General features: G+C 38.7%; 1 non-coding gene across 1 annotated transcript; it reads right to left on the minus strand.

Moving 5' to 3' along the window:
* Positions 1-9,757: 9,757 nt before the first annotated feature.
* LOC112438632 (U1 spliceosomal RNA) lies at positions 9,758-9,921 on the minus strand. Its single transcript, XR_003027031.1, has one exon. It is a non-coding gene; the product is annotated as a U1 spliceosomal RNA (small nuclear RNA).
* Between the last annotated feature and the right edge of the window lie 4,126 nt (positions 9,922-14,047).

The following is a 14,047-nucleotide window of genomic DNA, read 5'->3' on the forward strand; positions in this document are numbered from 1 at the left end:
TGCTCTTAACTTCACCGCCTAACCCAAAACCTGTAAGAACTAATGATAATCCATCTCCCTTCGCTGACTCTCTTTTCGGACTCAGCCCACCTGCACCCAGGTGAAATAAACAGCTTTATTGCTCACACAAAGCCTGTTTGGTGGTCTCTTCACACGGACGCGCATGAAAGTAAGCTTCCTGAGGCTCTCACCAGAAGCCAAACAGATGTGGATGCCATGCTTGTACAGCCTGCAGAACCGTGAGCCAATAAACCTTTTTTCTTTATAAATTGCCCATACTCCAGGCATTCCTTTCTAGCAATGCGAATGGGCTAACACAGATATGTTCAATGTTTATTTCTCCTTGGTATTGTGTAGTTCAATGTCCTATGCAGAAATTACAATAACACAGTGTGTTAATGTGGCATTTCCTGCAATCCTTACACAATAATCTGTGATGCATTGCCTCAGGTGTTTTATGTCTGATTTTCACCAAATAAACCTATTCCTTTAATATACCCGAGCAAAGGTAATCAAGGTGGTTCAATCTGCTATATATAGTAATATTATATGTATATACCATATAAAATATTCTTTTCAAATTGATACTTTCTGAAAAACTAGAAAAGACCAAGATACTGCCACAGATTAGAAGAGACTAAGGAGCTAAGGACAACCAATATGCAGCAGAGAACCCTGGACTGGACTGCAAAACAGGAAAAGAACTTTTTTAAAAAAACGGTGAAATCCAAATAAAGTCTGGGATTTTGTTCAAAGTAAGGTACCAATGTTGGTTTCTTAATTTTTGATAAATATGCTACTGTGATGTAGGATGATGGCATTAAGAGAAACTGAAACTGGATAAGGAGTATAAGACAGTTCTCTGTACTACCTTTGCTACTTTTCTGTGAATCTGAAATTATTCCAAAATAAAAAGTTTATTTTTAAAGAAACGATGCTGCTAGATGTTTTGAACACCTTGTATTGTAATGCTGTGTTTATCTTCCTCACTAGACTGTGAATACCACCAGAGCATGGACCATTCAGTACTACCCCTGGGCCCATCAGTAGTTAGTTATTGTGGATAACCTTAAGATGATGAAGACAAGCCAACAAGACATTGAGAGGTTCTGAAAAAGCACCACCTTGGTGTCTTCCCTACCTTACATTACAAACCATTCAATTTAATAAAACCAAATGTGTTGCTAGTAAACATTTGTATTTTCTGTATCTTCCATCCAGGCAGATTCAGAGAAAAAAATATATTTAGGAAACCTGCCCTAAAAAGCCGACAACCACCTCTTTTCTCCACCTGTTGGCCTTCTCTATTCATTTAAAAAAATACTCTTTCTCCTTGCCCCAAAGTTTTTCTCACAGCAGTTTTGGAGAAGTGGAATGAACAGTAAGTAGGCTTGGAGTTGGGAACTGGGTTCTCATCTGGACTCTCACTTTCTGGCTGTGTAACCTTGGGTAAGTTACCTAATCTCTCTAAGCCTGTTTTTCCACCTTCCTAACAGGACTAAATGAGAATGCACTCAGTCTAAGATACTAGGCTGCTTTCTGCGCTTTGTGAGTGTGTGATTTTTTTTTTTCTGGCAATCTTGCTCTTTCTCAAGGGTTCCTGGGTGAATGGCACCACTCCCTACCCACTTGCCCAAACCAGAACCTGAGTCATTTGTGACTCCTTCGTCTCTTTAACACTGCCTTCCTACATGTCAAAATTGTCATTAAGTCCTATAGATTCTATTTCCTAAATATTTATCTGAGTTACCTTCCCATCTTGATCCCCATGGTCACTGGCTGAGTTTCTCCACAGACAATTGTTAACAGCCTCTAAACTAGTCTCTTTGCCTTCAGATTTGTTCCTTATTTTTCATACCACTGCCTAATTGATCTTTTAAATCCAAATCTGGCTCGGTTACTCCCTAACATAAAATTTTCCTGTGGATTCTCATAGCCTTTAGGGTAAATCCAAAATGTCTAGTGTGACATTGTGATCCAGGCTGCGAGTATCCATCTGTTGCTTTCCTTTCCAGTCCCTGCTATATCCTTATGCTTTAGCTGTTTTCAATTATTTGCAGTTGCCGGAAATCACTGTGCATTCTCTCACAATTATGCTACCCCTTCTGTCTGAAAGATCTCCCTTCACCCATTTTTTACAATTTGCTAAGCTAGTGGTCAGTTCCCGTTTCTCATTTTATTTGACCTATTGGCAGCATTTGACTCACTTAATTGCTCTCTCTTTGATTTTTCTTCACTCTGTGTGGGGAAAAGAAAGAGAGATCAGATTGTTACTGTGTCTGTGTAGAAAGAACTAGACATAAGAGACTCCATTTTGTTCTGTACTAAGAAAAATTCTTCTGCCTTGAGATGCTGTTAATCTGTCACCCTACCCCCAACCCTGTGCTCCCTGAAACATGTGCTGTGTCAACTCAGGGTTAAATGATTAAGGGCTGTGCAGGATGTGCTTTGTTAAACAGATGCTTGAAGGCAGCATGCTCGTTAAGAGTCATCACCACTCCCTAATCTCAAGTACCCAGAGACACAAAACACTGCGGAAGGCCGCAGGGACCTCTGCCTAGGAAAGCCAGGTATTGTCCAAGGTTTCTCCCCATGTGATAGTCTGAAATATGGCCTCGTGGGAAGGGAAAGACCTGACTGTCCCCCAGCCCGACACCCGTAAAGGGTCTGTGCTGAGGAGGATTAGTAAAAGAGGAAGGAACGCCTCTTTGCAGTTGAGATAAGAGGAAGGCATCTGTCTCCTGCTCGTCCCTGGGCAATGGAATGTCTCAGTGTAAAGCCCGATTGTATATTCCATCTACTGAGATGGGGAAAACTGCCTTAGGGCTGGAGGTGGGACATGCTGGTAGCAATACTGCTCTTTAAGGCATTGAGATGTTTATGTATATGCACATCAAAAGCACAGCACTTTTTTCTTTACCTTGTTTATGATGCAGAGACATTTGTTCATGTGTTTACCTGCTGACCTTCTCTCCACTATTATCCTATTGTCCTGCCACATCCCTCTCTCCGGGAAATGCCCGATAATGATCAATAAATACTAAGGGAACTCAGAGGCTGGTGCCAGCGTGGGTCCTCCGTATGCTGCACGCTGGTCCCCTGGGCCCATTTTTCTTTCTCTATACTTTGTCTCTGTGTCTCTTTCTTTTCCAAGTCTCTCGTTCCACCTAACGAGAAATGCCCACAGGTGTGGAGGGGCAACCCATCCCTTCAACTCAGCTTTCAGAATACCAAACATTCCTAGTTTTCCTTCTATTCCACATCAGTTGCTCTTATTCTGCGCTGATCCCTTCCCTCCTTCCCAATCTACTGATATTGAAATGCCCCAGGGCTTACTCCTTGAATCGCCTTTTTCTACTCTAACTAGAACAATCATTTGCTTGGTGCTCTCATTCAGTCTCAGGCTTTAGATACCATCCATACGACAATGACTCCCAAATGCATTACTCCAGAACACACGTATCCCTTGAACTCCAGGTTTATATATTCAACTTCCTACTCATCTTTTCTTGAATGTCAAATAGACATCTCAAAGTGCTGGGATTACAGGCGTGAGCTACCAGGCCCGACATCTCAAATTTAGTGTGGTCAAAATTAAATTCCTGATCTATCCCCTCCAAAACGACTCTGTCCACAGTGTTCCCATCCAAGTTGATGGAAACTCTATTCTTCCAGTAATTAAAGCCAAAATCCTTGGAGTCATTCTTAACTCCTCTCTTTCTTTCCCACCCATTTGCAAACTCTTAGGGAGTCCGACTGGTTCTAACCTCAAAATATATCCAGAAGGCTACCATTTTTCATGACCTCTGCTGATATCACCTTGGTTTGAACCAATGTCATCTCTCACTTACATTACTGCAAAAGCCTCTTAAGTGGTTTTCCTGATTCTGTGCTTGTTTCTTTCCCCAAAGCCTGTCTTCAACACAGCAGTCGGAGCGATAAAATATGACATCATATTATATTAAAACATTAGCTAATACAGCATTTCTCTTATCAAAATCCTGCATGACCCCTCACCCATAGACAGAGTAAAGCACACAATTATTATATATCTTTAAATTTTTTTTCTTTCCAACTTTTATTTTAGGTTCAAGGGGTATGTATGCACGTTTGTTACATGGATATATTGCATAATGCTGAGGTTTGGGTTTCTCTTGAACCCATCACTCATATTGTGAACATATTGCACAATTGGTAGTTTTTCAACCCTTGCCCCACTTCCTCCCTACCCCCTTTTTGGAGTCCCCACTGTCTATTGTTTTCATCTTTGTGTACATGTGTACCCATTGTTTAGCTCCCACTTATAAATGAGAACATGCAGTATTTGATTTTCTGTTGTTGCGTTAATTCACTTAGGATAATGGCCTTCGGAGGCATTCATGTTGCTGCAAAGGACATAATCTCATTACTTTTATGGCCGCATAGTATTCCGTGATGTATATGTATCACATTTTCTTTATCTAATCCACCATTGATAGGCACCTAGTTTGATTCCATGACTTTGCTATTGTCAATAGTGCTGCGATGAGCATACGAGTGTAGGTGTCTTTTCATATAATGATTTCTTCTTTTGCTTTGGGTAGATGTCCAGGAATGGGATTGCTGGGTCTAATGGTAGTTCTACTCTTAGTTCTTTGAGGAATCTCCAAACTGCTTTTCACAGTGGCTGAACTAACTTAAATTCCCACCAACAATCTATGAGCATTTCCTTTTCTCCTCAGCCTTGCCAGCATCTGTTACTTTTAGTCTTTTTAATAAGAGCCATTCTGACTTATGCGAGATGTCATCTCATTGTGGTTTTGGTTTGCATTTCTCTGATGATTAGTGATGCTGAGCATTTTTTTCATATTTTTTTTGGCCACTTGTTTGCTTTTTTGAAAAGTGTCTGTTCATGTCCTTTGCCCACACTGTAATGGGACTGTTTTTTTCTCACTGCTTTGTTTAAGTTCCTTATGGATTCTGGATATTAGTCCTTTGTCAGATGCACAGATTGCAAATATTTTCTTCCATTCTGTAGGTTGTCTGTTTATTCTGTTGATGGTTTTGCTACGCAGAGGCTCTTTGACTTAATTAGGTTCCACTTGTCAATTTTTGTTTTTGTTGCATTTGCTTCTGAGGTCTTAGTCATGAGTTCTTTACCCAGACCAATGTCCAGAAGAATTTTCCTAGGTTTTCTTCTAATATTTTTATAGTTTGAGGTCTTACATTTAAATGTTAAATCCGTCTTGACTTAATTTTTGTATATAGTGAGAGGTAGGGGTCCAGGTTCATTCTTCTGCATGTAGCTAGCTAGCTATCCCAGCACCACTATTTGAATAGGGTGTCCTTTCCCCATGGTTTATTTTTGTCAACTTTGTCAAAGATCAGTTGGGTGTAGGTGTGTGGCTTTGTTTCGGGGTTCTGTATTCTGTTCCATTGTTCTATGTGTCCATTTTTGCACCAATACCATGCTGCTTTGGTTACTGTAGCCTTGTAGAATAGTTTCAAGTCTGGTAATGTGATGCCTCCAGCTTTATTCTTTCAGAATCGGTTTGGCTATTCTGGCTCTTTCTCTGGTTCCATATACATTGTAGAATAGGTTTTTTTCTAATTCTGTGGAGAATGACATTGGTAACTTGATAGGAATTGTGTTGAATCTGTAGATTGCTTTGGGTGGTGTGGCTGTTTTAATGATATTGATTCCTCCAAACAGTTTTTCCATTTGTTTGCATTGTCTGTGATTTCTTTTATCCGTGTTTTTTAGTTCTCTTTGTACAGACCTCTCACCTCCTTCATTAGATGTATTTCTAGGTATTTGGTTTTTCATGGCTATTGTAAATGAAATTGCCTTCTTCATCAGCATACTTTTCCTCTTAGCTCTGTAACCTCACCTCCTGTTCTATCCCTCATTCACTCGGCTCCAGTGTTAATGACCTTGCTGTTTCTCCAACATGTCAACCGCATGTCTGCTTTAGGGCCTTTCTTTAATTCTTTTCCCTTCCTGGAACACTATTCCCCAGATATTCATTTGGCTAGTTTCCTCACCTACTTCCAGTCTCTACTCAACTTCCACCATCTCAAGGAGGTCAACCATGATCACCGTATTTAATACCGCAGCCTGACTACCTTTTCCCAAGTATTCTCTATCTCTACTAAACTTTTTCTTTTTTCTTTCATAGCACCTATCACCTTACAACATACAATATATATTTTACTTATGTAAGTTATTTTTTACTGTGTATCTCCCTCTGCTAAAATATAATCCTCAACCAACAAGAGCAGGGATCTTGGTCTGTTGCGTTCAGTGATATGTCACAAGCGCCTAGAAAAAGTACCTGGTACATGGTAGGGATTTAGGAAGTACTTGTTGACTTTAAATGTCTAGTTTGGTGTGATCCTTCCAGATGTTTTTCTATGAATTTACATATGTATACGCAAACCTAGAAAAAATAATAATAGCAATGGGGTGAGTTTTTATATCTCATACATGAACTTCAAGACAACTCAGGTGTTGCCTCCTACCAACCTGTTCCTAAAATTCCTCTCACTCACAACACCTAGTGCACTGTATTGTAGTTGTCTAATTACTTCTCTGTCTCCCTTACTAGACTGTGGGCTCCTTGAGGGCAGGAACCATGGTTTTTCCATCTCTGTATCTCCAGGGATGGCTCATAGTGGCATATCATACACGTTGAATGGATACATTTATGAATAAATGACTCCTTGCCTGGAAGAAGGGTAATTCCATTTCCTTGATATTGTGGTCCTCTATTTTAGAGCTGTGTCTTACTCTAAGCAAGCTCAATATATAAGATATATTAAAACTCAGCTTTACTCAAAAGATGTAATTGTTTGCTTTGAAACTGTAAAGTAGTTAATTTACAAAATTCTTCACGGGAGGATTCTTTTTTTCTAAATAGCAATGGCCTTTAGTGCAGAAGAACAGAAGGTTGCCATAATAAGACCAAACCATCCTCCCTTCATCCCAAGATTGGTGCTTGGCAGAGGCATGAATATTAGCATGTCTGAAGGTAAGGTTGTCTGCCTGATGTCATCCTCAAAATGCTAGAAATGCAGGCAACCCCTACCTCAACATCCCAGTTTCTGGTAATAACATGTTATGAAGAAGGGGAAGGTAACTAAAATTTACTTAGATTCTATTGTGTACTAGATATGTTCCACATGTTAGTCTTATTTAATCCTGAAAAATAACTCTTGGAGGAAGACAATGCTGTTGCTATCTTATCAATGAGGTTGCTAAGCTCAGAGTGGTACATTGCCTATGATCACACAGAACCAAATAAAGGCAAACTATAGACTTAATATTAAGTGTGTTTGTCCCAGTCAATTCCTATATTTCAGGCTCACTATTCAAACAGTGTTGTCAAGCTGGAGGTATGACCTAAAGCAGCACAGTGTTGAGAGTCCTGTTCTAGACATAGATTGGTCAGTAAGATAGGAACATAAATGTAGGCCGAAGATTTTCACCAGGATGGGTGGATTAGAAGGAAGTTATTGGTGAGAAATATTCAGTATGCTGGCAGAGTGGGAAAGAAAGGTTGTGAGGGTAAAGTTGTAACCCAAGAAGCAGAGGTGGGAGACAGGAAATGTAGCAGCTGCCTCAGAGGCAGCTGTCATGATGGTACTTAAAGAAGATTGCTGCCAAGTGTTATTTACGAATTGTGGCTTAGGGTTTCCCAGTGCCGTCCTGGGTTTTGTGATGTTCTAAAAGACAGCAGTAAGGGAGGTGCGGGGCATGGATTGTTCCTCCTGTAGTCCTGGATTTTTTTTTCTGTTTCCCTTTTGGAAGATTTTTAATTTCTAAGAAATTTTGTAGAGACAGCGTTTTGCTAGGTTGTCCAGGCTGGTCTCAAACTCCTGGCCTCAAGTGATCCTCCCACCTCAGCATCCCAAGTACATAGGATTACAGGCATGAGCTACTGCATCAGGCCTTGGAAAATGTTATTGTAGTAAAATATATGTAGCATAGAATTTGCAATCTTAACCCTTTTTAAGTGTACAATTCAGTGGCATTAATTACATTGGCAACATTGTGACACCATCACCACTACTTCCAAACTTTAAATGGAAACTCTGTACTCATTGGTCAATAACCCTCCATTCCCTCCTCCCTTTAGCCCCTGATAACCTCTAATCTACTTGATGTCTCTATGAATTTTCCTATTCTAGGTATTTCATATAAGTGGAACCATACAATATTTTTCCTTTTGTGTCTGGCTTATTTCACTTAGTAAGTTTTTCAGGTTCATCTATGTTGTAGCACATATCAGAACTTCATTTCTTTCCACAGCTGAATAATATTCCATTGCATACACATGCTGTATTTCATTTGTCCATTAAACTGCTGATGGACCCTTTGGTTGTTTCCAACTCTTGGCTATAGTGCATACTGTTGCAATGAACATTAGCATGAAACTGACTGTCTCAGATTCTATTTTCAATTATTTTGGGTATATTTCCCTAGGAGTGGAATTGCTAGGTCATAAGGCATCCTATGTTTAACTCTTAAAATTTATTTCTAATTGATATAATAGCCATGTATGTTTATGTGGTACAATGTAACGTTTTGATCTTTGTATACATTATGAAAAGAGCTCTTTGAGGGACCGCAAGCTTTTCCACAGAGGTGCACCATTTTACATTCCCATCTGCAATGTGCAAGAATTTCAACTTCTTTACATCCTTACCAATGCTTCTTATTTGCTTCAAGAAAAGTTTTTTTTTAAATTATAGATGTGTGTAAAGTGTTAATGGTGGTATCTCATTGTAGTTTCCATTTGCATTTCTCTGATGACTAATGATATTGAGCATCATCTCACGGGCTTAGTGGGAGAAATGTCTCTTAAGTCATTTGCTCATTTAAAAAATTAATTAGGTTGCTCTTCTTTTTTGTGTTGAGCTATAGGAATTCTTTATATATTCTGAATAGTAAACCATTGTCAGATACGTAATTCGCAACTATTTTCTATCATTCTATAGAATGTTTTCTTTTTTTACTTTATACTGTTCTTTATGCATGAGCATTTTCAATTTTGATGAAATCTAATTGATCTATCATTTTTCTTTTGTTGCTCATGATTTTGGTGTCATATCTAAGAATCCATTGCCTAATCCAAGGGTATAAAAGTTTACCGCTGTGTTTTCTTCAAAGAGTTTTTTGTTATTAGCATTTGTATTTAAGTCATTGACTGATTTTGGGTAATTTTTTTGTATACAGGATGAAGTAGAGGCCCAAATTCATTCTTTTCAGTGTAATTCTGGCTTCATAGAATGATTCGAGAAGTATGTGATCCTGTTTACATACTTCTATATAATTCCATATGGTTTCATATAGGGATTCATCAGTGAAACCATCTATGATTGAGGTTTTCTTTCTTTCTTAAGAAAGTGTTTAATTGCCAATTAAATTTCTTTACTAGATAAAGGGTTATTCAGATGATCTCCTTCTGGGATGAGCCTTGGTAGTTTGTGACTTTTAAGGAATTGCTCCATTTCATCTCAGTTATTGAATCTGTTGACATAAAGTTGTTCAAATTTCTCCATTTTAATAAACATAGGATCTATAGGGATGCCATCTCTCTTTTTTCCTAGTATTGGTAGTTTGTCTCTTCAGTCTTTTTTTTTTTTTTTTCTTGATCCATCTGGCTAGAGGTTTATAAACTTTATCGCTCTTCTGAAAGAACCAGATTTGGGGTTCATTGATTTTCTTTATTGTTTTTCTGCTTTGTATTACGTTGACTTCTTTGTTTTTATTTTATCAGGGAAAGTGCGAACTCAGTCCCCCATGTACACAAATTGTGCAGTCGAGTCTCCCCTGTTTGTGGAAATATCGGGTGTCAGCACACCCAGGATGCAATAGATGAGCCTCAATCTAGGAAAACCACCTTTGTGCTCATGGTATCTCCCCTGACAGGTGAGGATGTATTATTTCTACTCTGACACTTACCATTACCTTTGTTCTGTTTAATTTAATTTGTTTTCCTTTTTCTCATTTATTAACATGTTTTCTGAGCTCATTGACTTGAGACCTTTCTTCATAGAGGTGTTTTTACTGCTACGAAATTTCCCGAGTCTTTTTTTTTTTTTTTACCAGCCTCTCACAAATTTTGATATGTTGTGTTTTCCTTTTCAGTCAGTTCAAAACACTTTCTAATTTTCATTATGATTTCTTATTTGATTCATAGGGTAATTGAAAGCACATTATTTGGTTCCCAAATATTTGTAGATTTTCTGAATAACGCTCTCGTTAATTTCTAACTTAATTTTATTGTATGTGGTTGAAGAACACACTTTGTGTTACTGGAATTGTCTAAAATGTGCTGAGACTTGTTTTATGGCACGGAATACAGTCTCTCTTGGTAAATGTTCCACATACACTTGAAAATAATGCATAGTCTTCTGTTGTGGGGTGGAGGGTTCTACATGTGACAATTAGGTCAAGTTGGTAATAGTGATGCTCGAGTCTTCTATATTGTCATTGACTTTCTGTCTGCTTGTTTTACCAGCAATATATTGAGGGGTATTGAAATCTTTGTCGAGAATTGTTGATGCAGCTATTTCTCTGTGTAGGTCTATTCATTTTTGCTTCATGCATCTTGAAGCTCTGTTTTTAGGTGCACAAACACAGAATTGTTATCTACTCATCATAAATTCACTGAGTTGTCATTATGACATGGTCTTCTTTATCAATGGTAATATTCTTTGTTCTGAAGTCTACTGTGTCTGATATCAATGTAACAACTACGTCTTTATTGTGATTAGTCTTAGCTTGGTATACTGCCCCCACCTTTATGTTTAAGCTATGTTGTGTCTTTATATTTAAAGTGGGTTTATTATAGGCAATATAGAGTTGTGTCTTGCTTTCTTATCCAGTCTGGTGGTTTTTGTCTCTTAATTGGTATGTTGGGACCATTTATATTCAATGTAATTATTGATATGGTTAGGTTTAAATGTACCATCTTGTGTTATGTTTTCTATTGGCTTCATGAATTTGCTCCCCTTTCCTTCTTTTTGGCCTTCATTTTTGAAAGACATTTTCACTGGGCATAGCATTCTAGGTTAGCAGTATTTTTCATTTAGTACTTCAAAAATGTTGCTCCAGTGTCTTCTCACTTGCATTTTTTTCTGATGAGAAATCTGCTGTCATCCTCATTTCAGTCCCTTTGTATGCAACGTGTGGCCTCTCCATCTTTCCTGACTGCTCTTCAGGTTTTTTTCTTCCTCTCTGGTTTTGTAAAATGTTATTGTGATGTGCCTTAGTGTAGCTTTCTCTACGTTTCTTGTGCCTGGTGTGTGTTCAGCTTCTTGGATGTGTGGGCTTAAAGTTTTTAGCAATTATGGGTAGATTTCAGCAGCTATTTATTCAAATATATTTTTTCTGTCCCTCCCTCCTTTATTTTCTCTCTTTCAGGGCCAACAATTGCACATATATTTGGCTGTGTGACATTGTCCTATAGTTCTCTGTTGCTCTGTTCATTTTTCTTACATTTTTTTCTTTGTACAGCTTATATTCCCATGTCTTTAAGTTCACTAATCTTTTTTCCTGCAATGTCTCATACACTGTTAATCCCATCCAGTGCATTTTCCATCATAGATATAGTAGTGCCCATCTCCAGAAGTTTGATTTGCATTTTTTCTGTATCTTCCATGTCTTGACTTGACTTTGAGCATATGAACTACAGTTATTATAACTTTTAATATTCTTCTCTTCTAATTTAAGCATCTTTGTCAATTCTGGGTCATTTTCAGTTGATTGATTTTTCTCCTTGTTATTGTCATGTTTTCTTGGTTCTTCATTTGTTTGTTAGGTTTTAACTGGATGCCAAGACATGAAGAGTTTTAGCTTGTTGAGTGCCGAATATTTTTGTATTCTCATAATTTTTCCTGAGCTTTGTTCTGGGATGCAGTTAAGTCGCTTGTAGTTTCATACTTTGGGGTCTTGCTTTTAAGCTTTGTTAGATGATACCAAAGCTGTGTTTAGTCTAGGACCCATTACTCTCCACTAGTTAGGTAAATCTCTTTTCAGCACTTTGTATATTGCTCAGAGAATTGAGAGACTTTCCAGTCTGATAGTTGAGAATAGGCATTATTGCTAGTCTTGTGAAAGTACCAGGTACTGTTCCCTCTAATTCTTTTGCATGGCTCTTTCTTATCCGGGGCAGTTTTCTTACATGCTTATGTTGATCAGTACTATGAGAGGCTTTAAGTAGCAATGTATCAGGTGTTTATTTCTCGAGATCATCATCATATTAGCTAACTTTTATTAAACACTTTTTATACAGAACATAATCTGTAGTTAGACTGGGGTTAATCCCTTCTGTTCCTTCTGTTGTAGGACGAGCTGTTGATGAGCAGGCCTGTGCTAAGCATGCTAGTTTATTTAATATATTAATCCAATGAAGAGAGTGCTGTTATTATTATTCTCATTTACAGATAAGGAAACTGAGGTACAGAGAGTTTAAGTAACTTGCTCAAGGACACACGCAGATAGTAAGTGGTAAACTGAAATTTGAACCTAGATGGTTTGACTTCAGAGATTGAATTTAACTTGTACATCATCATGTGCTAGGATGATCGGAAATACAATCAGGATGCAAGCTGATGATAAGCCTGCCATTTCATATCTCCCCCACAGCAGCCAATCAGCCTCTAATACACGAACAAGTCCCTCCCTCTAAGCTAAGGGCAAGGAAGTAGGGGTGGCAGATGGGAGGAAGGAAAGAGAAGGTATGTATAATTATTGTGTTGTCACAAATTGCCATTATCCTGTTTGTCCCCAGAGCCCCTTAGCCTCCCAGTTTTGAGGTGGTACCCAATTCTTTGGAACAAATATGGGAGCCTGGTGCCAATGTTGCTGCCCTGCCAGTAAGGGTGCTGACAAGGTCTCTTGTGCAAGAAGCAAAGACCTCCAAGGGATAGTAACAGCTTTGTCTGGGACCACCAGTACTGGCCTTACACATTTGGGGGTGGAGTTTAGGGCCTGTTTTCTCTTGTTTCATGTATCTCATTTAATGAAAAACAGCTTCCTTTTCCATCTCTGTATCCACATGCTGCAGTGGACTATAATGCCTAAGAAGTTCCTCTCCTCAGCTATCACATGTCCCAGAAAATGTGCTCACATTCTGCTCTCCCTTCCCACATCCAGCCAGACACTTCCCCTCTGAGGTCTGTCTTCTGATTTGATTTATTTTCTCGTAAGTATTCTATACTTTCTCCCCAACCAGGTAAAAAGCCTTTCTAATCCTCTCGAGGTTACATCTTCCTTGTTCCCTTCGTGGAATGACAAATTGGCTCTTGCAAACATTTAACTGGAGCACTCTGGCAAATGCTCTTGTTCTTGATTCCAGACATCCTCCAAATCAGAATGATCTATGTATATGGTACCTTCCTAAGATATATCAGGAACAGTATGGCAATAGGAACACAAGATAGAGTTTGTGCCTCCGTGTCTGTGAAATACTGCCCTAGGAACTGTCTGCTTCTTTTGCAGAGAACACTATCACAATTTTTCACTGACACTTACTCCTGAACCCTGAGCATTGGCCACTGCTACTTCCACCTGCCTCTAATCAGTAGGCTGCCAGCACCTTCCAGAACATTGGTGTACCAGCACAGACCAATTTTAATCAGAGTCTCCTCTGTTTGGTATCTTTAGACCAGCAGATGCCACCAAGCCTCATTTCTCTGTCAATCTCAATACTGCCCCAAATGCAGGAACTTCTGGCTATTATTTTCTTGTTTCCTCTCTATGTCTGACTCTGCCCAACTCTTTTCTTGAATGCACTCTGGCTTTTTGTTTCATACTTTAAATAAATCTCCCCTATATCCTCCCACTTTGTTTTCAGTGTTCACTCCAGCTCCTTTTCTTAATTGTAGCAATACAAGAGAACTAGGTATCATTCCTTATTTTTACCTAGTTCACCTAAAGACACCACTGCCCCACAGCATTTTTCACTAGATGATTCTCTTATTGTCATACCCCAAACATCATATAGACCTGGGGGCAGAGACCTCATTGTCTTCATTCCCTGGATTAATACAACACAGC

This window comes from Pan paniscus, chromosome X, assembly GCF_029289425.2.
Source record: "Pan paniscus chromosome X, NHGRI_mPanPan1-v2.0_pri, whole genome shotgun sequence".
Taxonomy (NCBI): domain Eukaryota; kingdom Metazoa; phylum Chordata; class Mammalia; order Primates; family Hominidae; genus Pan; species Pan paniscus.